General features: G+C 40.7%; 2 long non-coding RNA genes across 3 annotated transcripts; one reads left to right on the forward strand and one right to left on the reverse strand.

Annotated features, from left to right (window-relative positions):
• Positions 1–60: 60 nt before the first annotated feature.
• LOC135284334 (uncharacterized) lies at positions 61–27920 on the reverse strand. Of its 2 annotated transcripts, XR_010349756.1 has the most exons (5): positions 27808–27920; positions 20886–20971; positions 19328–19431; positions 1105–1232; positions 61–848 (listed from the first exon to the last, which is right to left on the reverse strand). It is a non-coding gene; the product is annotated as an uncharacterized LOC135284334 (long non-coding RNA). The 2 variants fall into 2 exon arrangements; XR_010349757.1 differs by lacking the exons at positions 61–848; positions 1105–1232 and adding an exon at positions 6714–9498.
• On the forward strand, positions 15753–19327 carry LOC135284335 (uncharacterized). Its single transcript, XR_010349758.1, has 2 exons — positions 15753–15963; positions 18609–19327. It is a non-coding gene; the product is annotated as an uncharacterized LOC135284335 (long non-coding RNA).

The raw sequence follows: 27920 nt of genomic DNA on the forward strand, positions 1-27920 counted from the left end.
GGGCAGGAGCTATGCCTTTATTGTAGCAGTTTCAGAATGTCTGAGAGAATTTTAGCGATTATTTGTAACAGGAAACAAAATACCAGTCAGCTAGTGCTAGATTAATACAATGGAGAGGTGAAAATATTTTCCAGAAAGAGTTCTTCAAGTTTTGTTTATTCCTTAAGAGAAGGAATAAGCAAAACTTGAAGAACTTTCTTCCCTATAAAAGGAAGAAACTGTTTGAAACAGTCCCATGGATGAAGGTGAAAGCCAAGCTGGCAAGCATTCCAGTTTATATAAAAAGGTCAGGAATGTGACTGGAGAAGCTGCTTCCCACCAGTGGTTGGGAATCCTCTGTTTTCTCCCTCCTGTGCCAGTTGCTGATGAAACACCTTCCCTTTGCACCTGTTCTCCTGGAAATCTCATGACACTTCCCACTCATCCAGGTGGATTTGCATACTCTCATATCACCTGAGAGAGCCAGGAATTTCTGAAACCACTCTAAACCATCCTGGCTCCCCCAGCACTCTCTCCTTTAGTGCCTTTCTGAGCCCAGCTGGAGTAAATCACCCCAAGCTCTGGGATCGCTGCTCCATCTTTGTGTGCCTTCAAAGAGCTCCAACACATACCCTGCTCCAAATCACAGGACTGCTGGCAGATCTTGCTGGGACAGATGCAGGGGTCCTCCACAAGTACCTGTTTGGCCATTCTAGCTGGGCTACACCAGAGCCTGGTGCACATGTCCAGCCCTTGGCAGGAGCACACCCAGGTCCATCTGCTGCCTGCACCAGCCAGCCAGCTCCCGTGGCAAGATGACACAGGAAAACAACAAAGTCAAAGATGTAAAAAGGGTCTGAGCAAAAAACCTGTGAGAAACGTGGAAAATAAACCCCTGAGAAATACACTTGGTAAGTTTTCAGTTATTTTTTTCTTTAAAGGAAATAAATAACTCTGTATAATCACTGCAGTGATCAGGTCTGTCTCATGGGAAGGAAGGAAGGAGGAACTACAGGAGGAGTAATCAAATCACTAAATTATCTTTTACTCTCTGCCACAGGGAAAGTACATAGTTATAAGGGAGCCATTAGCTTCTAAGAAAAAAAAATTAAAAATCATGCATACCATTCTCCTGTGTTGTCTCTTCATTTCCAGGGAAACTCTTGTCTTTTCAAGGAAGCAGTGTTGCATCCAGGAAATTGGATTTCAGAGAAATTTGATGTCATATCTCTTATTTTCTTTCTGTTCATTTCCTGGAATGATGACATGTCACAGAGCAACTACTCTTGGTACCAACAGCAATGGTTGGGATCTTGGTTGTCAGCAATGGATTAATAGAGAAATTCTATAATTTGTCTAACTTTTTTAAGACATTTACAACAAATGCCCATTGCTTTTAAAATTACTGTCCTCGATGGAGATCCTTTGCATGGATATGTTTCCTTTCAGCTGCCTCTATTCTAACCTGTGTTAAGGAAACAGTGATAATGTAAAACTCATATTCTGAGTTTTAAAAGAAAGATTGATGCTGATTCTATTTTTAATGTATAAATATCATGTGAGATGCTCAATTTAAATAAATCAGAGGAACTTCAAAGCTGGCACTTAGGACACTTAAAAATGCCACTGACATTTTACACATGACAAGACTGAGGCAGAGATGCTCTCAAAAGACAATTGTAAATTGCCATTTGATTTTGCTACAATTTTGTCATCATCCCCAAGGACTGACAGGGAAAGAAGCAGGAGATCAATACAGCTCGTGGATCTCTTTACCCATGTATTGCTTTTACTTAGCTAAAGCTGATAAATACTGCAACTGAGGTGCTAAGGAGGAACAATAAGAATCTGCAAGACTTACTGCAAATTAAAATGAAGAAGAGCAAACAAAACAGACAAAAAGATGGCTTAGGACATGTTTTAATATGTGCTCAGATATCACTACCACCATCCACTATGGATGAACAGCCAGCAAAGATATGAATGTGCACTTGTACATTAGAGATTCTTTGAAAGTTATCAGTTATGTGTCATCAGTGAGGAGTAGACAGGACATAAAATGAATTATTATCCCCTTTCTCCTCCTTTGGCATAAAATACACCAAACTGAACATAGATCTGATTATCTGCCCACTCTGTCTTGGAACCTCAGACTCCTTCCTTACCACAGAATTAGCAACAGCTCCAGAAACAGCTGCTCAGTCACACCCAGGGGAGCACCCAGGCCATGGGGTGCTCTTGCTACTTCTACTAAAGAAAAGTTTCCTCTAAGAAGTCACTTCAGGGTTTGAATGGCGACAGGAGATACAAGTGGCAGAAATCAGGGATCTGTGTATGGCAGCACCATGGCAGGGGCTTAATCATCCCTCCACTTCCTTCAGCTGCCACACAAACACCACCCACTCTCAGGATTTCAAATGAGTTAAGATTCCTTTCTTTTTTTCCTTATACATGCAAATCATATCCTCTTCTCCTGAGCCAGGCAAACAACTCCCATAGATTTTGCTCTAGTAAGAGTCCAGTCCCAGAGCCCAGAAGCTGTGGGACCCTCAAGTCTAACTCATGGTCACAGGAAATCAAAGAAAAAAGAAAGTAAGAATGATGTTTCTCTCACTATGTAATTTGCTTTCCCTTAATGTCCACATATTTATAGAAATATTGCTTTGGCCTGTGCAGTAGAAATGAAAATTTCCCCATACCTTTCATGTTTTGAAATATAAATAACTGATTGAAGCTGGATGATAAGATCTGAAATAGTCCCCAACCCCATCCAGTCTAAGTAAAGACAGATAATTTCTAGGTCAAGATTTATCTCATCTTTTAGTAAACACTGAAGATAAGTCAGATGAATCTCTCCTTCCAGAAGCTAATTATCAAAGGGCCATAAGGCAGCAACTCAGTGAGCTACAGACATCTGCTGGTGGAGGGTTCCTGTCAGGAGAACCTATTCCCCCTTTTCCCAAAGGAGTCATTCCAAGTGCAGTCGTATCAGGGAGACTTTTCAGCAGGATATTTCTTCTACTGACACCTCCTACATGCCACTGCAAACGTCTACCAGCTGCAGCAACACGTCCCAGAGAGCCTAAACTGGAGTCCTATCAGTTGCTGTGAGCTGACTGTGCTCAACCCAGACCTTATTTCAGAGGGACATTTCTCCTCTTTGCAGGATAGGTCACCCTGCCATTTAATGGTGTCTCTAGTTTTCCATCTGCTTTAGTTCTACCCACCTGGTTTGGTGTGGAATTACACCAGGAGTCATCTGGTGTTTGACCAGTGTTGGTGGTGCCATCTATGCTGAGCATCAGGAGGTTTAATGGCAGCAGGAGCTTTGCAGCAGCCGTGGGAGGATATTGTCAAAATGCTCCACACCAGCTGCTCTGCTTTCCAGCCAGCAGCAAATTAATGTTTAAACCATGTTTCATTTTAATCAAATGGACAACCATCCTGCAATGTATTGCTTTCTGAACAGAGCTGTGTGACCATTATATTTTATGTTAACTTTTAAAACATTATGAATGCATTATGAAGTCCAGTAAATAAGGATTTCCACACATATTTATCTGATTGAGCTCATCTTAACAATTAAAAGGTGGAAATTCTTTCAGTTTGACAAGCAGGAAAAGAAGAAGCATAAATGCATTGGGACTGACATTTTCAGAAGTCCAGACCAATTGTGATGCCCAAGGCTGGGAGCCAGGCACTAACATTTGTATGAATTGTTGAAAATCCCCAAATCTTTTTCTCTCAAACCACTGGGGATCAATGATCCCCATTTTCCAGGTAATTTCCTCTAACAAAGTGAGGTTTTACCACTTTGGGTAAATGAGAGCAATAACAAAAAAGAGCTTTATAGGAATGGGCATCCATCCTTGTTGGCAGTCTGGCTTTTAGGGGACATGGCACAGACACCAGTTCAGTGACACAGCTTTGGGTTTTCAGGCTGGGACACGTGATGTGTGATTTCACTTGAGATGTGTTTCCAATAAATTTTGGACAGAATCTTTCTATTTTGCCTCTATTCTTTGTGAGGCCAAATTCACAGTGGTACAGTACAAAATCAGTTTGACCCAGTCACATATTTTTGTGGTCTGCTCCTTTGTATTCAGGCCAGCCCTGCTCCCAGGGCCTGACTTTATGAACATTTCAAGGAACAGACACACACACAGCCCCTGTGAAAGGCTGCATGAGCTCCAGAGTGCTGAAAAACTCTTTAACACGTGGATTGTGATCAGAATCAATCACTGGGCTATTCATCTGATGCTACTCAAAGGCCTCATAAAGTATAAGAGTAACTTTCATTTCAGGATTTTAATCAAGGTATTTATTGAAAACTGTGCTGTATCTTCTGGTTTAAAAAATTTTTAAGGGATGGAGTGGGGCTAGAAACCAATCTAGCCCCCAAAATGGAAAAAGATGCACTGATAATGAAGTAAATGCACTAAAAAAATGCACTAAAGTAAATGCACTAAAAAAAAAAAAAGAAGAAGAAATTAAAGTGTAGTCTAAAAATCCCAGAAATTCACACATAAGAAATTTTAATTTAATTAAGTGCTTCAAATATCAGATTTCACCTTAAAAAAAGAAAATTGCTAATAGAAGAGGTGACCTAAGGTATTTAAAGGTAGAGCAAAACATAGAGGCTAAGATTTTTCAAATGAAGGTAAAATCAGTGAGAGGCAAATTCCTTCAGAGTCTTTTTAATTTTAATCTGATCCAGACAAAAACCTTCTTAATTTTCTTTTCTAATAGTGCATTAAATTATCACTTACAGAAGATGTTTATTATTTGAATTATATTTAGTAAAATAATCCTTTGTTCCTTACTGTTCCCATTGAAAGAAAGAATAGGTTTGTACTGTTTCCCACTTGAGATTGGTCTCAAATGAAGAATCTGGTGTGTGGTTCAAAAGTGGTCAAAATTCTGGTTTGTCTTAAAAAGCAGGAAACACTGCAGAAAATCAAATCTGTTTTCAGAATGGAAACCCTTCTTTGGGTATCTGGAAAGTGGCCACTGACAAGGCAAAAGAGAATGAGCAGGTCTAATTCCAAGTAGAAATATGATTATTTGAGCTTCTCATGGTAGCAAAAAAGAAAAGTCACTAATTTACCCAGAGTTAAAATAAGAGTGATTTCATGCCAAAATATGACCCAAGGCCCTGCTCATCTTGACTGTCCTTTGTGAAAAACAATTGGCATTTCCATAACGCTTTGGAGAAAAACAGTGTAACTGCTGGCACAATTTATCCCCAGGGAACAGGCTGTACCCTACTTCCCTTTCAGCTGCTGATCAGCCTGTCTGCAATAAAAACACCCCCTCCAAAATACTGGGAGAGGTCCCTGTCTCCACACAGGCACAGTGTGAATCCCACACTGCTGCTGAGGACGGAATTTCTTATCCAGGTTCTTAAATCCAGATGCCTAAAATCAAATACCTCATCCAAGACCTGACTCCAGGCCTAAGTAGAAGTTTTAACCTAAAGGACAGACAACAAATCCAACGACATCAATTTTACTCAACTCAGTTCCAAGATTTGAAATGGGAAAACAACATGATAGATTCCATATGTTACCCATTATTCTCTTAGAATCCCAATACTTCCCAGAATTATTTCCCCCCTCCCCAGCAGTAATCAGAACAGCACCGTAGCCCAAAGTTTGGGGAAGATGCAGATGTTGTAGTAAAACAACCCAAAGTGAGAGAAGCAGAAACATCAAGGGAAGAGACATCAAGAAGGGCTTTGCATCATTCCATCCAATTTTCATTGTACAAATGTAAACTTAGGTCTCAAGTGTCTTATTAGGCAAGCTCAGCAAATAGGAAGCTTGAGCAAATGAGTTTCACTTTTGCTGGCTGAGATTGTTTTGGCATCTGGAAATATGCTTTGGATGATTGGAACATGGCTGGGAATTTGAATACTTTTTTTTTCCCCCCAGTCTTGTAATAACCTCCTTGAGAGATGTCTTCAGACTGTTGCATTTATATTACTGGCCTCAGATCATTTACATCTAATCTTCCAGTGCTGTTAACAAAAGCTGGGCTAGCATGTGCAAATATAAATAACTTGGTTTTTTAATGTGAAATCCCAGTTTAACTACATAACAGACTTCAAAGCAGGTTTAACATCAGCAGTGTCTGCCACACTGGTTATTAAACTGCTTTCTGTAAGAGTTATGGCTTTAATTTATTCATCTGGTTTGGCTGCAGCAAAGCCCTGTTTCCCCCTTTCATGCACTGAAATACTTTTTGAATGAAACTATTTCAAAAGTGAGGTGTAAGCCAGCAGAAAGAGGAGTTGGTAGAAGAAAGTATCAGGGGATGTCCTTGTGCCTCACCTGGTTCCTGTGATATCTGAGGGGCTGGGTTCAGGTGTCCTGCTCCATCTCTGACAAAGGAAGCTCCCTGCACGCTGTTCACTCAGCCCCATCACATCCTGTCACAGAGTTCCGTGGCAAAGCAGCCCAGGAAAAGTCATCTGGGTGCAGGAATCCCAGTGTGGGAGTCCTTTCCACAGCTCCCAAAACAGGCTGTGGGGCTGCACAATATCCACAGGACACCAGAACAAGAGACCCACTTGGGTATCTTCCAAAGACTGACTTGCTTAGACAGCTACAGACAAAGAATGAGCAGTGGAGAGGGAAGTGAGGGAAAGAAAAAGAAGAAAAACCTGCTCCCGTTGTTTCAATCTTTATTATAATCTTTTGATAAGTGCCCCTTGCCCTCCAGAAGCTGGATTTGCCATTACATAAAGTGCAAAGGAAAGCAAGAGAATTATGTGAAATTCACTAGTTTTTTATCAATAAGAGAGCAAAAGGGCAAATCCAAAACAATTCACGTTCATATTTCTCACATTGAAAATTTCAATAATTTTGTATTTTTTAATATTCAATTATACATAATCTCATTGGAAATCAAAATAAAATGCAAAACTGTTCTTGCTGTCCATAGGAAACAGATCCACCTACTTCAAGATATTTTTCAGGCTTTTCCTTCACAGAAAAATCTGGAATTTGGAGGGAAAACAGGATTAAAAGGAAGCTAATGCTTCATAGATGGGAGTTCCCATTCTCCACAGAAACTGAGTGGTCAGAACAATCCTTATCAAATCAATAATTTGAGAATCACTTTCAAAAAATTAAAAAGTTTATTAAAACCTTATAAAAATACAACAGAAGACTGACTAGAGAAAATATTACAGTGCTGGGAGCAAAGGATCTTCCCCACCATGTGCTCATCCACACAATGGAGGTTTTGCCTTTTATTAGGAAAATTAATCCACAAACATCAGTGGTTTATGTCCAAAAAGGAGACATAGGAGTCTTTTTACTTTATCTGAGTAAAGGGAGTGGCCATGGGGCATTCCCCTGGGATCTCTCACATTTTTGGAGGATGCAGCCTCCTTTTTATCCTAATTTTCCAGCCACATTTCCCTTCTCTCTTTCCCCATTGGCTGAGGTACTTGAGAAGTTCAGACTTCCCCATACACCTGATACCAGAGATTTCCCTCTAATGTATAGTCTTCCCTTTTAATTTTTAATTCTTACGGAATTTAGGGGTTTTTCTTCCCCATTGTTTCTATCATCTTTCAATGTCTAATTTCCTTTATCAACAAACCTAAAGTTCATTTGTAAAGGCAAATATCTTTTTCCATTCATCAATCAGTGGAATCCTTCCCATTGTTTCTTCTATCTCCCAGTGCTAGTTTTATCTACCAGCAGACCCACAGCTTGTTTGTAAAGACAAATCTGCTATTCCTCCTACTTTTAACCCTTTATCCCCTCCCAAAGTCTTGTCCATCGACTCCTGTGCTGTCCAGTGGTGGAGTTCACTTTCTCACATCTTGCTTGGAGGTCAGGTGTTGCCATGGTAACCACCGACCCTCCCAAATGCCCCAGCTACCAAGGCCATCCCATGATAACAGTGCAAGGGGAGCAAAACATAACAATAAATCTATAAAACTTCTCTTAACATATACATAATATTTGCCTGTTAATTGTGAGAGTCAACTATCGCATTACTCATCTATCAGAAATCAGAAATATTAAGAAACCGTATTTCAAACAAATAATTTCAGGGAAAAAACACTGGATGATACATTCCTGGTGCTCACTGCAAAGCTTCCCAGCCCTTTGGAAAGTGGTGGTTTATTGTAACATGTAGGTTTCCATGGCAAACATCTTATTTCAATATAAACAGGGTAGGCTAAAAATGTATCTGCTAGCAGCAGTTAATGCCCAAAGGCTGTGGAGATCACCCTCCTCGTTTCAAATTAGTCACAGCTATTTATTATAAACAGATGTTAGAATGGATGCAGAATTGTAAACTCCTTAAATTAGTATCTCATCTACATTCAGCAGGGCACAAAAGCTGAGAAATTCACTGCATTATGCAAATATGCAATTTTTTCCAAATGTATTCCACCTTCTTCTGAATAATTCCCATGAATGTTTACTTAATGTGGCAAACTGCATGAGCAGAAGCAACTTAATTATATTATTTTGTACAAATCTCCACCTTGTTACTGCCTGCATCTGCCTTGCTGTCGTAATATTAGTGCAGGGTAACTGAGCAATAACAAAAATGTGGGGTGTCCACAGGAAGTGGACAGTGACAATGGAGCAAGAACTTTCCTGTTTAACACAGATTGTTTTTGAGGATTGAAAGGGAGGGAAAAGCCCCATAGGGTCACAAGTGACATTCATGCACTGCCCTGTCCCTCACTTATTTTGGAAAATGCACACAAATAATTAAATTATTAATTTAGTTTCATGTGACTCAAAAAAAAAAAAAATTACAATTCTCTTTCCCTATTCTTGTGTATGGGGCAACCACAGTTTGCAAAAGCCAACAAAGGAAATTGGTTATGGAGCCATTATTAAAATACAGACCTTCCCATCACTAGGTCAGCATCACACCAACTGAACTATGTCACATCTCACAGGTAACAACACTGCATTTTATTTCTGTTTGTAAAATACCAGAGAAATAAAGATCTGCTCAATTTAGGCTAATTTCTCTCTCAGAGATTTTAATTTACAGCTTCAAAAATCCCAGAAAACACATTAAATTTGCACTTTTGCACATAAAAAAAACCACAGCAGGCAGAGTGATATTTAAAAAAAACAAAACCCCAAAACCACGACCACCATCACCACCACCAACCAACCAACCAAAACAAAACAAAACAAAAAAATTCCACAAAAAACCCAAACCACAACCAACAAAAAGGAGCTTCCACAACTCTCCAAGACATAAACAGCAGCTGAGTCCTTTTAGCTTCATGGATGAATGGCTAAATTGGTTTGGGAAGTCAGCAGTTCAAGAATTAATTGAGGATAGTTTCCAGTTTACTCTTCAAAAGTTGTCTGCCTTTTTAATCATCACAGCGCTCACAGACTTGTTTTTCCCTTGCCACTTTCTTCACCAACCTGGAAAGCTTTACTTGTTGATAAAAAGCCACATTCTGCTTCTCTCCAGCTGAAATACTGGCATTTCTGAGCAGAGCAGCACCATCCTGGGGAACTGAGCAAGAGACAGATGAGACAGCACAAACTAAAAAGGTGATTTTTGCTCCACTTCCAGTTCTGGGGCATCTGTTCATTGCTGGAAACAATGGACACCAGTGGTGGAAAAGGACCAAGAAATCAAGCAGAATATTTAATAAAGGAGCCATTTTCAAGCAACCAATTTATCTCAGCAATCAAGTCTGCAGGATGGAAATAAGATAATGAAGGAAATAGTTGGAGAGATGAGACAGACAAGTAGCCTGAGAAAAGGCTCTCAATGTGTGTTATTTTGTTAGTGCATTTCATCATCAAAGAGACAAAAAAAGTGAAATTAGGCTCATAATCATCATTGGCCTTTATACACAGTAAGATTTAGTGGGCATGTAAATGCACCGTTGATTACTTTTATTTTTTAATCTGCTGTTACTACTGTCAACATTTCAGCTCGTTTGTGCTCCTGTCTGACAGCAGTACCTAGAGCTGGTCAAACGCTGCCAAACTCTGTTTACAGAACGGGTTCATGAATTCTGAGCAGCTGTTTGGTTCAGCCGTGTTTGTGCCCTGTGTTGTTCATGAATATTCAAGAAAACATGTTTTGTTTGCACAAATGGTTGGGGAGTGGCATTTTCTGTATGAATATATTCTCAGGCAAACAGATATTCCTGGGAGAGCCAGAGTGTTTACGAATTCACCACTAACTCCTTGTTTAAAAGTTTGGGGCATTTAGTCAGAAATCAGAAACACTGTGACCTGACTCAATTAACCAGCTGCATGCCACCACACAGAAGAAGCAAACAGTAAAAAGGGAATAAAACTTAGGTATGGCATGTATAGATTTGAGCAAAAAAGCTCATGGGGGGAAAAAAAAAAATCAAAGCCTTTTGTGAAGAGAATAAGAGAGCTAAACAGTGGCTACTGGTCCAAATGGATGAACAGCCTGGTACTCATGATGCATCTCAATTTGAAGTAAGGTAACCATTGTTGTTAGCATATTTAAGAAAAGAAAAAAACCAAAACCAAGCTAGGCTAGCAGATGTTCTCCTTAAAACTCCTGTCTTAAACTAATCTATTTTTGGGTTACATATGGCACAGGAATCTCTTTTTTCTTTAATGTTTCTTCCAGCAGAAAAAGCAGATAAATGATGTATCAATGAATCTCGCTTAAAGATGAGTCAGCTGTAAAAAATGTGGGCACGAGTGCCAAGCATGGAGCAGACAGGGATTGGGATTGGGATATGCTGCCTGGGCTGTGCCGTGTTTACCAAGTCACAAACACCTTCTGGCTGTTCTGAGAATTAAAACACTCAGCCAGGATGAACATATTGGGAGTTTGGTTTGGGGAGATCCCATGGAGCTTCAGACAAGACCCTCAGGAGTTTGAAAATAGAGGTTATGGTGTGCCTGAATGTGTAGGATTCCTCCACGAGTTTTTCTGTGTGGGAAGCTGGACTTGGGAGAGAGAGACAAAACACACACTGGGGCTATTAATTATATAGATACATTGATCATTAGCAAATGAATCTGTTGTATTTTTCTATAAACACAAAGGAAGTGGCACAGCAAAGAAAGTCAAATGTCAGAGAGCAGCAACACACAGACCTGACACTGGTGGGGTGGCTCCTTCCTGTAGGTAAAATCTGTAGGTTTTATTTCCTATGATTTCAGGAAACACTCCCAAAACTGACTTTAGCATGTTAATCTGTTGCTAAGAAGCAAATGAGTACATATAGTCATGTCCACTGTTCTCCTTGCTGTTCTCCACAGTGTGCAAAGTTTCTGGAGATTTTGGTTAATGACAGAAAGGAGCAAAATCCACATTACATAATTTTTAGAACTGCACCAATTTATCATCACATAAACATTATTATCTCAGTGTTGCTCAACTTGTAATGATTTTGAAAATTACTGTTTTTAAGATACTAATCAGGTTGTTAGGGAAGTAGAATTAACTACACAGAACATATCTGGTACAGTAATGTAAAGCCTTTCTTGCCTCACAAAGCCCTTTTCTATTTCTCTTCCTTTATGCGAGTATCTGTACATGGTGATATCCTCCTGGCCAAAGGGAAACTTCGAAGAGCATTACACAGCTCTGCAGAAAACCCTCCTGCTGGCACATATCTGACTTGTAATACACCCGGCTAAAAATTATCTGACAGAAGTTAATTAATATTCTAGCTTCTGCAATTAGATAATGTTATTCACACCTAGGGATTCGAAAGCGCATACATATTGAGCAGAAATTAATATTTATGCTTATAAGCATAATTATTCTGAAACATGAAAAAAAGATAAGAAGATATTATTTGATTATTGACCTAACAAGACCCAACTCAAAAGCTAACTACTTCACATATTTCAGGGCATGGACTTAATTTGTGAGGAGGATGAGATTTACCATCTCGTATTATAAACCAGACAATTTAGTTTAAGTGTTGTTCAAAATGCCCCACCCTTTAAAGCATAGAAAGTATTTCAGCCTCCAAAATGATAAGTATTCCTCCTCAGGGCAGACACTTTTATTAGGTTATTCCTTCCCAGGCACTCATCTTGGACAATTTCACCCATTTACAATAGACTTATTTTTCTGGTGGTGGTGTTAACTTCATGCTACTGCAGTGGGGAGCAAAGATCTTCTCATTCCCCTTTTTCTACTGCCAGGAGAGGAGAACAGAGCCATTCCTTCCTGGAAGTCCTGCACCCTCAAATTCAACTCTGGCTGACCAAAAATCCTGCCTAGTGGGGCTTTTGGTGCTCTTTGCAAACTTTCTGTTGTGGGAAACACTGTCAAAGGATAACAAGATTCTTCTGAGGAGTTGAGAAGGCCACCAGGAAATCAATCCCTCAGCCCCAATGTGGTTTCTCCTCTTTCAGCCACCTTCTCCCTATTCCACTGCAACAACTGGATGCTTCACCTGTGACAACATCCAGCTTGGAATTTTTGTTAGCACCCTGTCCAAAACAAGGCTGACAGAAAGGGACAGCAAGAGGCTTTGTGAACAGCAATGAAAACAGAAAGTACTTGCACAGCCCTGGCTACAGGGCACAGGGGCTGCCCTCGAGCAGCAGTGACAGAGAGGGAGAGCTCTGGCCCTGCACCTTGTCCAGTTGCTGGCTCTCCCTGCAGCTGAATTCTTCCTAACATCTCTGTCTGTGCTGGTTATTTGACAGCAGAAAAGGGTCTGAACTTTCCATAAAGCCCCTTCTTCAAAAGAGTGCTCTCAGTGGCTTCACCCAGCCACCTCCTCCTGTGACATGCCCAGCAGCTGATTGCCTCTGAGACACTTTCTGCCAGCTCAGCTGACCTACTCAATGTACTCAAATCATGGAGGAGAGGAGTGGGGGGTGAAGCAAGAGACAAGTATTGGTCCTTTAGGAAATAAGGCTAAAAATGGAACTCTTGCCATAATAGGAAGAAATAGATTTTCTACTCTTGTAGTAAATAAAGTCTCACAGGATGAAGAATAGCAGTATCAATTTCTATTTTAACAAATTCAGTTTCAGGAGATTTAATTTTTTATCCAAAGACACACCAGAGAAAATTAAAAGTCATTGATCTTGTTCACCTATCTCCCTTTCTTTCTCCCCCCGCCCCATCCCAGTTTCACATTTCAAGCACTTACTGGGAGAACTAAACAGCCATGAAGGCACCACAACAAACCACTGCTGACAGCATCTTATTTCCTAAAAGGAAGCCTATAAAAACCTTTGACAAGCAACAGAGCACCCACCTCCCAGCCCCCAAAGCTTTCATTGTTTTGGGAAAGTGGTGGCCCTGCACTATTCTTACCCCCTTTAACTCCAGAATTCATGCAGGTGAGGACCCAAATTTATTCCCCAGGGCCTCCTGGGTCATGTTATTTAGTTTGGTCTTGTTACCCACTTATGGCAGATAAGAGGGTTGAGGATTTATTTTTAGTCTTTCTCTCTCAACTGACTCATTCTGAAGAAAAATAATTATTTGTTTCTCTCATCTTTTTTTATGAGTTGCTCAAAAGAGGGATGGCTTTCAGCTTTTTTAAGTTAAAAAGTAGCAGAAAAGAGGAAGGGTGTCCCACTTTTCCAACTAAAAATCAGACTGATTTAAGCACTACTACAAATTTAGAGGAGCCAGTCCTAGAAGAGAAATATTTTCAATTCATCTCCTGAATTCACAGGAATGCAGTTTTAATAGTTTATTTCTAAAGTTACTTTATCAAAAAGAAGGGTTGTTGTTATGGAATATCTGCTCATTTAGGTAACTGCTTTGTGTCCATTTCTTTTTTGTTTTTCCTCTGTCCCAAACAGAAACCTCAATTACAGCACTTAACATTTGGGCAAGATCTCAGATGAACTGGAATACATATCCTTAGGGAAACAGCTGTGCATAACAAAGTTCATGACAATACTGGAGAAACATCATCCAGATGAGTAAGCTTTTACATTTTGTGGTATTTTTAATCTCCCCCTACTTGTTCCTATAAACATGTCAAGATTTTCTTTTATCAGATGAGAGAAAAAATGGGCCAGGTTGCTGATAAATCCCTTACACAGCAAGTTGGTGATAAAAATGCAACAAGAAAAGTCTGAGGATCAGATTTTTTTTCTTGGAAACTGATCTGGATCATATTAGACCTAGATGATTCCATATGAACCTGAGAAACTCCTGATGCTATCAAATCAAATTATTCCAGCAGCTGGCAAAAACCAAAAAAGGAAGCCTTGTATACAGTCCAAGTGAAGAAGAGGATGATGGGCAATGTTTGTTCTGAGTTTTACAGTTCATGGGGAAATCCTGTGATGCAAACAGCAGAGTGTTTTTAAACTTGCAGCTAAGAGAGAATTCCAGTTGCACATTTGCCCCAGAAAGCTTTAGGGATTCTTGTAATCAGCCTAAAATTATTCTATTTTCTATTACTCTGAATATATTATTTTGAATATATTCCACTGCAAAGGTGAAATGTTTCATTTTGCAGCTAGATAGTAGGGAAAGTATCATGTTAATTCATTGCTAAAAGGGAATATAAAATTCTAGTTGAGATTAAAAGTTACTTTTTTTTTGGTACTAAATTATATTGCAGAATATGTCTGGAAAGTATTTGCATATTCAGAAGAAGGCTATGTAAGGCCACAGCAACTAACTGAAATAGCAAATATGTCATATGAAAATACAAGGAATATGTTAAAAACCTAAAAAGTAGTACCAGGAGCATGGAAATCACTAGTTTGTAACCAAACAGATGATTGATGATTGAGGAACCCCAAAGCTTTCTTCTTTTGTCTGAGAAGTAATGCTGAGCAGTGGTTTAAATTGTGAAAAGTATTAGGTAGAAATCCATAAGGCCAAGCTGTTCCATAGAGCTGTTAAAATGAAACAAAAATGGGTAAAATATTAGCAAGTTTTTTTTCCACCCACAACTTATCTGCAGGGGGAAGGTAAAGCTCAACATTTACTACAGCTAAAAATATGAAAGTTACAAATAGCATAGCACCACATAAATCCAGGAAGAATGGACAGGTGCAACTAAAGGTTAAAAACCCAAGTCTGCCCTCATGGAGACTCTGTGAGAAGGGGCAATACTAAGCAGGAGAATTTTCTGTGTCACACAATTTAGAATTTATTATTTATATTTATTTATATATAAAAAAAATTTGCTTCCTATTTCCCCACGTTACGAGGCAGCAGCTTCTGTCTTTTGTCTCAGGGACATGCTCTCATGCAGATGCAGCTTCCCAAGGATCTTTTTGATACAGAGGTTACATTGACTTCAGTAGGAGTTGGGTTCTTAAATTCTGCTGTATCCAGGCCTGAGGCAGAAAGGACTTCCCATCCTTTGGGCAGAGGCATGTGCTGGCTTGTTGGACAGAGCAGCACAGAGCACACCATCCAGTGAAGCTCAAAGTGCTGCTCTGCATGCAGGAGTCATACAGAAGAACTGAGAGAGAAATTCTGTAAAAAATTTATCAAAAGTGTTGAAAAATCCCTCTCTCGAGTGAGGCTGGGCTGCTTGCTTCTCTCCTTACTGAGGGCGAGTTGGTAGAGAAATGAACAAATATAATCTGTTTTATCTTGGGGTTGCCTTTCCCCCTCCCCAGCACTGCAGTGTTTTAGTGACAAAATAAAAACCAAATCAAAGAGAAGACAGTCATCCATGCAGCCCTAGCTTGAGGACAGGTTTGATATGCCCTCAGAGGAAAAAGAGCCCATTTTTTTCTCCCCCAGAGAATGAGTATTCTGATATTTTTGTGACAGTCTCTCTGTGGTGCTTCCTCCACTGCTCATCCACAGCCGAGCACAGGATGACCATGGGGCACTGGCAGGACCCTGGCATGAAGGAGAATCCTCCTTGGAGAAACCTTCTGAGGGATGATAGCCCTGCTGGCCCCACTGCTGCCCTAATGAGGATTCCACTGGGGTGTGCCTGGAGGGCTGCAATGGTCTGGAGAGCTCAGTTCTGCTCAGCACAGCCTGTCTGAGTCCTCAAGCAGCTCCCAGCCACAGGCAAGCTTAGCAAGCTCAAGTGATATCAGCTTTTAGTGATTATCAGCTTGTTTGTGATTTCAGCTCTTTAGCTTGCTAGGTGAAGGGCAGACACAGGGAGAGAGAGGAGAAGGCTGTGTGGGGTTCTGAAGAGATTCTTCATTGGTGTCTTCTATGAAGGTTCTCAGTGACAGCTCTTCTGCTGAACTGGGCAGAAGTAGGGGTTAATACAGGGTACAGGGGTTTTGGAAATTGTCCAATAGTAAGGGTCAAAGGAAAGTGATCTATAGGCTTACAGAGAGATAAGCAGGGTCCCAAGGTGGAAGAGAGGGGCTTCTAAGGCCCAGTCATCATGAAGTGGCATTTCCTAGCTTAGCCTTTTGACCTCCAAGGAGGCCTTGCAGGCCCTGGGCCTGCTACACTGCCCCAGTCCAAGCCCCAGCCAGGATTGGGGTGTTGTTGGATGGCTCCAGTGTTTCAGGGGACTTGTTAGGTCCACTCAGTTCTTTCAGGGTTGCCTGACTGAGGCACCAGTGGGAAGAAGCTCCTCACCTACAAGTGAGGGCTTGGCCATGGAGAAGCCTTGAACGAGCGGTTTCTTTCTGGCAGTGGAAGGAAATGAGAACAGCCTGTGTGATGCCTAACCCTTTACCATGTGGGTGCTGGCAGGACTGGGGCAAAAGTTGTCCTTGATGATCTTGAAGGTGTTTTTCAACTGTAATGATTCTGTGATTCTATTATTTTCCAGCCTTAATGATTCCATGATTCTGTTCAATGTCTGCTGAGAGCTCCTGTGTGAGCTTTGTGCCAGTTTCTCCACTTTAGGTCCATGGTGCCCTCAGCCATGGCATTGAATATGGGCAGGTCAGGTCACCTTTGGTACTGAAAATTACCTTCCATGCCATTTTTGGATGTGCTGCTCAGCACAATTCTCACTGCAAAATCCACTCAAGAAAAAGAAAATTAGAGCAGGACCAAACCCATGTCCCACACGCCTCTGCACATGTGAGTCAGTGCAGGAATCAACCAGCAAAGCAAAATGCCCTTGAACATGACTGGGAAACTGCACTGCTGTTAAACAGGGATTTGCACTGACTTCGAAATTAGCCCCAATTCCTCTCACTGGATAACAGAGAATGAACATGGGAGCAGTATGGTTTTGTTACATTACCTGGATTTTATTCGTACACATATTCAGAATTATTCCTTTGGAATAAAAAAGGCCTCTAAACACATAACTGTTCAGCTTTATTAACTAACAGATAATTATGTATTAAAATGCACTGAAAATGTATTGTAATTTTTACCTAAACTAAAATGTAATTACAGACTTTGTAGTGTAGGGTATGACCGAAACACAGTGATGAATTAAAGATGAGAAATAAGAATATAGACCAGTTTGTGTTTAGAGCAGACCTCTACACCATATTCCCCTTGTGAATTCATTTTCCTTTACACCGCCTGGGCCCAGAGCGGAAGATTTGGGAACCACCAATCTGCACATGAGGAGAAGAGGAATCCTTTTGTTTTGTGCAGCCAAATATGATGTGCCTGAATTATTACCAATTTCCTGAATTGCCCTAAGAGGGGTAATTTCTCCTTCCTCTGCATTTCCCCTTTGGAAACAGCTTCCTGGATAATTTGAGGCCGGCAGTTTTCTCCACCACAGTGCAAACATGAATGGGACCTGCTGGTGTAACAGCGCTGCTTGTTAGGCAAATGTGTAAAATTATAGCTTTTTAAGTGGAAGAGAGACTATAAAAAAGTTGGGCTTCTCCCCCCCCCCCCCGCCATTTAGTACAAATATTCCAGTGTATCCCAACTAACTCTTCAGTTACAAATTAAAAAAATGTGCTTTGCCAAGAATTTTAACTGGTTGTGCAAATCTTTGCCATCTGTTGCACTGTCTAACTGCAGAGACAAACCCAGCATAATTTGCCACTGTAGCATAATAACATTAGAAGGATGATTTATGGGGCCCTGAATGTTCTTTACTCAGAGCTGTGAGCTTTTGTTGGCCCTTGCACAAATTTCAAATACAAACCCAAACATAGGGCTGCTCCCTCCCTCCATTGCAATCTCCTCATGTCAAACACAAATCCTCTAATATCAGTTACCATATCACTGTGTGTGCAATCCCCAGCTTACAGAGTAATAAATCCAGGGGAAGGATGCTATTATACTCTGCTATCTTGGAACATATATAAATAATTCACACCTTTCCTATAAATATTTATCCCAGTAACCATAATACTCATTCAAATAAAGGTTTCGTCTTCATCCATGTCTGTTTGCCATATACAAGCCTAATAAATGGAATTTTCCAGCTCTTTCCTCCACTTAATTTATATTTTCTTAAAATTCAGATGTAAAACTTTTCTCATAAACAGGTCACCTAGTTTTCCTTTGTCTTTTTCCTTTTAACTTATTCTTTGGCTTTAATGGAACTGCTGTGGGTTTACATGAAAATGAGAGACAAGTCTGGGATTGCATCCTTCTATTAGTGTCCCATGGTTCTAAACAAAATCAAAATTATATTATAAGCACAGCTGTACGGTGAAAATACATCTGAACTGTAACCCAGGAGACAGAAAATTTCCATGAACTTTCCACACCTCTAAATGCTAAACTGACATAATTGTTTTTTCTTTTTTTTTCATCTGCAGTCTCTTCAATTCTCTGTTGAAAAGGACATCCACAAAAAAACCCCAAACAAACCAACCAACCAAACCATCCTGAAATGAGGCAGCTTTAAAAGCCAAAATTAGACATTTATCTCTTATTTGCCTCAGGAAGAAAGGGGAAACAGGGGAGTGAAGCAATGGAAGCTATGAATGCTCATAAGCAAGAATGGAACAGTCAGTCAGCTACAAAATGACTCCCTGCAGGATGCAGCAGCTTGGTTTTGCCAAAAAGTCATCACCAAAAATGCATCCTGGGAGAAAAATTCCTCTAAGTGCCCACCTTTCTCCTGAGGAGAGATATTATGAACTATAAAAATTATGTGCTGCTTCTGTTTCATGAACATTACATAATTGCCAGACTAAATAGCCAGAATAAACAGAGAACAGACATTTTTACTGGGCTTTGGAAGAATAAAGCCATAAAGAAAATAACTCCATGAAATTTACAGGAGAGACCCATTTCAGACCATATGTTGGGAAGGAGCTACATCCAAATGTATGAGTCGATGTGTTAGCAAAGTGTTGCATGTGGAGTTTGTGAGCTTGGGACTGTTGGGGGCTTGGGTTTCTCAGCACTTTTATGCTGGTCTACTTTTATCTTTCAAAACGTGGCACATCTACTTGACTTTCTGCAGCAGGAATTTTCCTCCCACTCTTCACTGTGAATCTGTGTAGAGAAATGAAAAAAATACTTGACTTACCCATGGTGTGGACACTTCATCATCTGTATAATTTTCTTTTAAGCTCCAGAAACTTAATTGATTGGTTTAGGCTTGACAAGGTGAGAAAGTTGAGACTGTTCAGCCTGGAAAAGAGGAGGTTGTGTGGAGACTTTAGAGCACCTTTCAGTATTAGAATGCGCTGCAGGGAACTGGAGAGGGACTCTTCAGCAGGAGCTGTAGTGACAGAACAAGAGGGACTGGCTTCAAATTGAAAGAGGGGAAATTCAGATTAGGTTTGCGAAAGAAAATCTTCATTTTGAGGGTGGTGAGGTCCTGGCAAAGGGTGCCCAGAGCAGCTGTGGCTGCCCCATCCCTGGGAGTGTCCAAGGCCAGGTAGGCAGGGCTTGGAGCGCCCTGGGACAGTGGAAGGTGTCCCTGCCCATGGCATGGGGCTGGAACCAGATGACCTTTAAGGTCCCTTCCAAGCCAAATTATTCTATGATTTTATTTTGCAATCATGGGATTATATAGCCCAATTATAGGCAGCACTGACTGTATTTCTCCAGGTATTTCACAATTCAGATCCCCAGGTTTTTTTTTCTCTGTTGTCGTCAGACCAGACTCTTGTCTCCATTTATTTTTATGGTGTGATTTATATAGCTTATAAAAGTATTATTTCAAACCTGCCTGCTAGCAACAGCTGTATGACTGCATAATTACCATTAAAAAATGGCAATGCTAGGAGAAGACACTCTCACACAAAAAAACTCATCTGGCATGATCACTCATTTATTTGTTTAATAGATGAAATTAGTGAGAGAACAGAACAGGGACAATAATGATGGTGTTACAGACGAGCTTTGCTGCCTCACTCTGCCAAGCTCTACCCACCAGCTCAGCATCCCCTAACTTGAACAGAAACTGCCAAGTACAGCTGGCCCAAAAAAGAGTTTTACAAGCTTTTCTGTTTCACAAACTAAAATTTGTTTTTCCTCCATACTGAATAGTGGAGCTTTTAAAATATATTTTTGGTGTTTTGTGAAACAAACTGCACAGGAATATTCACTGGATATGGAAAAAGAAACAACAATGAAGGGGATGATTTGGGAACTCTTTCTTCTAGCAGTCAAAAATCCAGGATGAACTTCAAAAGGTCATCACTAAATTGGGAGCTGGAGAGTTAAGGATGAGCTCCCTTGGGTTATGTAGGGGCCACATGTAGCAGTCACAAAGTGACACAAGTGGGTGCTCATGTCCTGCCCCCAAAGCAGTGGTGTCCCTGTGGCTGCTGTGAGCCCAAGTGCTGGTGCTCAGAGCCAGAGAAGGCTGAGGGCCAGATGGACCAACTGGCCAAACTGACTGGGAGGCAGCAAGGTCTGTCCCTCCTCTAAATGCACTAAACATTGTTCAAGGCAAGGACAAGACACTGAGAAACTTCCCCTTCCCACTCCCCCACCCCCAACCATTAATTTAGATTTATTTCACTTTTTCTACCTTTCCAGCAGGACATGACAGTGAGAACTGTCTCCACCACTCTCATCACCCCAGCAATCAATATTAATTTATTTCCCTTTTTCTAATTTTCCCAGCATCCTACCTGGTATTTCAATGCCATTTCCAGCTGCCTTCCACTCCTTAAGGTTGGCTGATTCTGCTGCTGGACAAGTGGGCTCTAGTTCTTCTCTTGCAAAAGAAAATCATGTTTTAAATAAATTGTAATGCAAAAATATGTGTGCACATGTTCTACAGCTTCTGTTACTCAATGCCGAGGATGACAAACACAAACAGAGTACTTGACTTGTCTAATTTGGGCATTAAGCCTTTTATCTCAAAACTGAGTATCAAGCAAAAGAGAAAACACTAAGTCTTGTTTTCTAACATGAAGCCATTTCACTGACAAGCAGCTCTAGCTTTGTCTGTACCTCTGCTACAACTCCTTGAAATCCTAACATTCAGTCTGGATTAAGGGAATTTTATTTGCAAAATTACAAATACTACTTGAAACAGCCTAACATGTTTTCCATCCATATTTACCAGCAGAAGGCACAGTAAAACCTCCCTTGCACCTGACCAAAGGCTTCCCAAAGCCACTGCATATTAGGTGACCATGGTAACTAACAAATACAGGCTTTTCCAAATTATTTTGGCTGTTGCAGATATTCACAGCATCAGTGACAAAAATACCCCAAAGTGTTACTTAGAAGCCAGGGTTTTACTGACAAGGCAGAGCCCAGGATCTGGCACATATGCTGAGGAGAAAAACATGCCAGAATCATGTTCCCCTCCCTCCCGTGTGGTTCCAAGCCTGGCACAGGGCTCACTCCATTAGTATCACACTTCATCTTGTTAATTACTTCTCGGATTAACACAACAGGTACTGAGCTGGAAGAGACAGCAACAACTTCCAGCCCTGGAATTAGACACACAAGTGTTTACCCGCCTCAAACTTGCTCAGATGGATAGGAAAAAACTATTCAGGGATGACACTGCATGAAGGGGAAGAGGCTGTGGGATACCAAGTGCAGAGGAAATGATGGGAGGGGATGAACAGAGCCCTTCTCAGTAAAGAGTTCTTGCAGTGGCCCTGTGGCTTAACTGAGGAGTCACCCAGGGTCTGGTGACATGGGGATTTTTTAATTCTAACACAAAAAGTAAAGGAAACATTCACTTACTAAAAAGAATGGTGAAAATCAACATTTTCTGCCACAAGGCAGCACAGAAGAGCAGGATGGGCACAGGTCAGCCATTTATGCCTCAAAACAGCTTTTAAAACTCTTCTCAGAATGAACGAGTTAGCAACCAATAAACATCAAAATGCTGTCACCCTCTCCAAGTGGGACATTGCTTATTGTGGTTTCCAATGTAGCTCCCCCTACTCAACTCCCTTCAAAAAGCAAAATGGAGAAAACAAAACCAACCCCACCCAGACCCAAAACTCAGTGTTTTTTATCCATACAGACACTTGTGTTACTGCTCACAAAGACCAGTTCTTGCAATCATGACTTCCGTTGGTGGGGTTGTACCTGTGGGATAGGTGCTCTCTTATTTCCTTGTAAAAAAAAGTGCTTGGTGGCAATTCATCCCAATCAAAGTAAAAGCCTATGCCTGGAGGGTTCTGTTGGATCAGTCATTACTGAAGGACATCAAGAAATGACAATAAATCATGTCAGAGGAAGTGCCTTTTCCCAAGTGGGGAGGAAAGTTTCTGTTCAGAAATGAGAAGAATGTTTGCTCTTTAAACTCAGATCTCAAAATTTGCCAGAATTAATGGATATTTTTTCTTAGAAAGGCTATTGCTTATCTTGTCTTCCTTGTTTTTAAGATTTTGCTTCAGCAGGCTTCATGGCAAAAAAAGGAAGGAAAAAAATAGTGGAAACAGTACTGCAGGAAAACAATAAACATGAATAAAGCATTACACCTTCAAAGAAGAACATGTGAGGTTTTTCTAACCTGAATACTGAGTCAATCACAAGCCTAGCAGCTGAAAGAAAACACAGGAAGCAGAAGGGAAAATCCAGCAAGAGAAAACAAGGAATATATTTTGGGCACTTGGTCCCTGATGTCAGATGTGTTACACAGTTTTTTTATTCCAGGCAAAATTTCATATCTATGAAGTTATTAGAGTGACAGAAAGGACTGTGGAAAGCAGAGTAAACTAATTTCCTTCCTGACTTTGCCTCCTCACAGCTGCGGAGCTGGGTGGGATCAATGTTCTGCTCTCCACTGAGGCACAAAGCAAAGGAAAACTTCTGGATCCCCAGCAGAGCCAGGAGCCAGTGAGGCTGCAGGAGGCAGGCAAGTTTGTCCCTGCCCGTGGAACCTCTTTATTCTGCCAAGTAGCAAAGGGACCCTGTGGCTTCCAAGAGAAACCCCTGAACTCAGGATCTGCCCTGGGATGTGCGAGCATGAAACACTGCAGGTGTTTTCCAGGATGGTGTTCATGGAAGTGGTGGCACATGTGTTTGTTTAAGAAAGGAGCTTCCTGAACTACAAAGCAGGGGCTGGGGCAGTTCTCTGGTGGGCTGTGACCCCAGTGATGCCTCCTCTCACAGGGACCCTGGGCTGCTCTCCTGCCTTGGAGGGACCCAGTCCCAGAAAAGGTTCCAGGCTGAGGCACCTCTCACATGCTCTGACTGACCTGAACAGGTTGCTCTATTTGTAGGACACGCATAATGCCACAGTTGTGCTGTATTTTGCAACTTTTTCTCATTTTCAGATACTTTTTAACCTTTAACTGAAAAAAAAATCACACGGGTACAGAGTGTGAAGAATGACTTACCACACTTTGCATGTGGCACAGTGGGAAATAAAAGGGTTGCTTGTTTCTAGCTTGCCTTAATCCTATTTATGGGCAATAACCAGCATATAAATATTCTGAAAGGGGAGGTGTCTTCACAAATAAACTGTAGGCTGGTAGATAAATCCAGGTACTGATAAGTGAAAGAAACAATGGGAAAGAACCAGAAATTCCACAGGAATTCCACAAATTGGCACAGACTGTTGCTCATCTAAGGCCATGCAAAATTGCTGGACATAGAGAAAAAAAACAGAGACACAAAGAAAAAGCAGTGAGGGGGTCCACATTGGAAGGAAGTCTGTATTAGGCAATCAGGGAAGTCTGTACATTTCAAGTACCTCAGCCAGTGGGGAAGAGAGAGAGAAATGCAGCCAGGAAATGAGGATAAAAAGGAGGCTGCATCCTCCAACAGCTTGAGAGACCCCACGGGAAATGTCCATGGCCTCTCCTTTTATTTGAATAAAATTACAGGACTCTGTCTCCTTTTTGGACATAAACCTCTGACATCATGGATTAATTTTCCTGACATGCTAAAAACATCTTGATCTATGCAAATGCTATGCTTATGAATGTGACAAAATAAAAGCAATTTCTAAATTTGTGCAATTCATACATTGTGGTAATTTTCTTTTCCTTAAGTAATTTAGCACCATCATTATCACATTTGATACATGGCTACAGCTTGTGGGATTTCTCTTTCATTTTTAACTCAGAGAAGCTCATATTTATGTTCCTTAATGGCTTGAAATGTCTCAGTGTTTTCAGAATCTCTACTGGCCAGGAAAAAAAAAATTCAATATTTTTGTGCTATTTCCTTTTGACAGAGCGGAACGCTGAGGGCAGAAAGACGGGGAGTGCACTCAGTTAACTCTGTGCATGATTGAGAGAGGAGCACAAACTTGGACAACAGTGACCACAGAAAACAAATTAAGTGGCAGCAACTTACATAGCAAATGATTGGAGAGACAGAAAACCTTTCCTTCCTCCCCCAGGCAACTGTAAATTAAGACTGGGTGGAAAACATGGCAAGGAGACAAATTGCCCATTTCCAAGGCACTCAGGAGGCTGGGTCCACGGTCCAGAGCAACAAACCCTGAAGTCAGCAGGCACAAATGGTTTTCCCAGCAATCCTGACACACAATCTATCCATCCTCCTTGTATCCCAGGGAAAGCTACTGGTGAAGAAACTCACCTTTATGTAAGGAGAAAGGGCAGAATTAATTGCTGCTGCTGCTGTAAAACCCTTTTTTTTTTTTGCTTTTGCTCTTCAGCCTTGGCATTTGGGTCACAGGACAGGACCTTGGATCACAGGATGCCTCAGCTCCATGAATTCCAATTTTTAACAGACCATTTCTTTATTCCACATCAGATTTTGGTCATGATTTCTCTCAGGAAAACAGCAAGACTCTCACGGTATCAGAAACCCCACAATTTTGACAAAAATTGTGAGAAAAATCAGTCAGGAAAGCTGTTTGCAGTCTGTCACCAAGTAACTATTTCAGTAGATGGAGTATTCGCTGTATGGAAATGGGAAAGAGGTTTTTTCCTTTGAGTCAATAATTAAGTCCTTTTTCAGGTGTTTTTTTTTTTTACCTTCTTCTCTCCTTTCCCCCCGATCAAGTGTCCTCTGAATCTAATGGATATTTTCAAGAGAAAAGAGTGGACTTTGGATCTCATACTTCATGGCAGATGGTATAAAGGACTACCAGCAAGAAGCACTCCTTACTTAGAGGTCAGAGGACACCTTGGCATCCCTTTAAATGGCTTAACAGCTCTGCAAGAATAACAAATCTGTTTAAAATAGGAAATCAGAAAGAAATAAAGCTGTGTCAGGCAACATTAACACTCCCATGTGCAATTTGACCTTGGACAGCTCATCAGATCTCTTATTCAGCTCATTCATCATTATTCTGAGCTGTCACCATGAACATTCTTTCTCATTAATTATACATTAACCTCATTCATGACTTTTAATCTATAATGGGTCAGGATGTTTAAAAATAATTAAATAAGAATGTGAAAAGGTAATAAGGATAATACAAATACTGGAGATTAGGACATCTGCCTGCAAATCAAAAATAGGTGATGCTGAACAATTAAGTGGAAAATGAAAACAAGAAAGGAGAAGTTTCCAAATCTCAAATCTTGCATTTAGAACAGTATTATCTTTAAAAGGTTCCCAAAATATTCAGCTTGTAGACTTCTGACAATTTTTTATCTTAACTTTCAAAGTAAGGGAAATATCTGCTGTAAGCAGATTAGGGGATCCAACTGTTAAGGAGCCAGCTCAGATAAAATAAGGATGGGTCCTTGACAATATCCAGGATCTCTTCCTGCTGTTGAACTGCCCACATTCCTGGGTGGGAGGGTCTCCACTGGGTGGGACAGTGTTTGACAGTGTTTTCAGAGTACACTGTGTCCCTGCAGCTTGGTGCATCCATCTCCTGGAGGTCAGACCAGTTCTCAGTGGGTCCTCTAACCCATGCAGTGTCCTGATTTCCCAGCAACCTGGGATTACAGCAATCCTTTGAATCTGTCAGTCACTCCTCTGCTCTGAATATTGGATTCAGGAGAGGATTTACCTCTGTGCTTCCAGCACTGATAATGTTTTAATTCTGAAATTATCATATATTGTTCTTTCCTGTAATTAATTGAGTTTCACATCACACAGCACTGGGGCACCTTGCTTTTCCAATATCACAAAGGACTTTTCATACTGTGGCAGTTGACTGCAGTAAGCTGAAAGTGCCAAGGTTTCCAAAACAGGCTTGAAGCAGAAATAAAATTTTATACCCCAGGAAGAATTACTACATGCCACACAACACAACATTTCAAGCTAAAATAATGTTTCATCAAAGATTTAGGGAACAAGGATTAGTTTTTTAAACCCAGCTAAGTCAATGAATCTTGTATTCCATATACTGCTATACATTATGCCCTGGATGGATTTCACAATGTAGTTTGAGGTTGCTCTAGAGAGGTTGATTCAAAGAAAAAAAACCCTCACCAGAGAGGACATTTCACTGACCTACTTTAAAAGAACTTGTGAAACTCACCAGGAAAAGGATACCCAGAAAGGAGGTAAAAAATATTGCACTGCCTGGAAAGCACTCAGTGAATTTTAGAATGGTAATTTATGGAGTTCACAAATGATAAATTATGGAGCCTAAAATATATACAGAAGGATTTACCTGAAAGAGACAAACCAGAAGAATCTGCCCCAGCTTAAGTGGATCCCATTTGAAGTATCCAGACTATGCTTTATTATTTCCAAAGAATCTAAAAAACCTTTGTAAATCAGTTTTTACCAGCTCCAGGATTTTCAAAGGACTCCAAGAAAATTAGGGCTAGTGAGCTCACCTCTCTTCTGTAGAAGCTGGGTACCCAGCTACCCTGGGGAGCTTGGAAAATCCTGCTTCTTTGAACAGCTGGATTCTGCTCAGCTTTAGAAAAATACATGTATTTCAAGTATTTTTTAATAGGATTTTAACCTCAAAAATATCCAAATCCAAGGGTAGGTGCTTAATCTGATTGCCTGCTGACGATTCTGTACAACTGTCTGTGGCATTGAATAACACGTTTGGGTAATTCACTGGTTACAAGTCCCTGTTGTGTGACATCCACAGGGCTGTGAAGAAGGTCTTAAAACCCAGCCCTGCTCTTCCCCCTTCACTGCAGCAGCTCAGGCTTTCAACTCCAGCCCAGTCACCTCTGGAGCAGGGGAGCCAAGGGAGTCATCACCACATATTTACCTTTTCCTGATGATTTCCAAACACTCACAGCCATTAGTTAAACTCTAAGGGCTTGGTAATAGGTTGAGAGGAATATTTTCTGCCATACCTCAGGCTGAAGAACTGTTTCACTTAAACATGAGCAGAAATTGGTTTTAAACCTAAAGAAACCGTTTTTATGAGCAATCACGGATCTGTGTGTAGTAAAAAGTATGATTTGGTGGGGCAGATTCAGTTTGTGTTGAAGGAAAGGAGATTACTTTTCATTCAAAATACCTTTACACGAATGTATTTCTTTCTTAAATTGAAGTGGATATATTGGGCTATTTATTCCCACACGGAATTCCAGCAATAGGCGTTACTGATAATTTAGTCCCTGAAATTTATTTTTCCCTTAAATCTCTTTCAGAAAATCCTATCCCATGTATTATCAGCATCAGAACTAAAGGACTTGTCAGTATTTGTAATACTCCCAAGCTAACACATCTAACCTGCATTTGGGCAATGTAAAATCAACTCAGTATCTGTAAAGCAACAGTTGTTTGGCTTTTTAAAGGGCTGTTAGTTTACCTGACAGCTCCAGCTGGCTGCAAGCTGCACAGGT

This window comes from Passer domesticus, chromosome 20 (genome assembly GCF_036417665.1).
Source record: "Passer domesticus isolate bPasDom1 chromosome 20, bPasDom1.hap1, whole genome shotgun sequence".
In the NCBI taxonomy this organism is placed as follows: Eukaryota; Metazoa; Chordata; class Aves; order Passeriformes; family Passeridae; genus Passer; species Passer domesticus.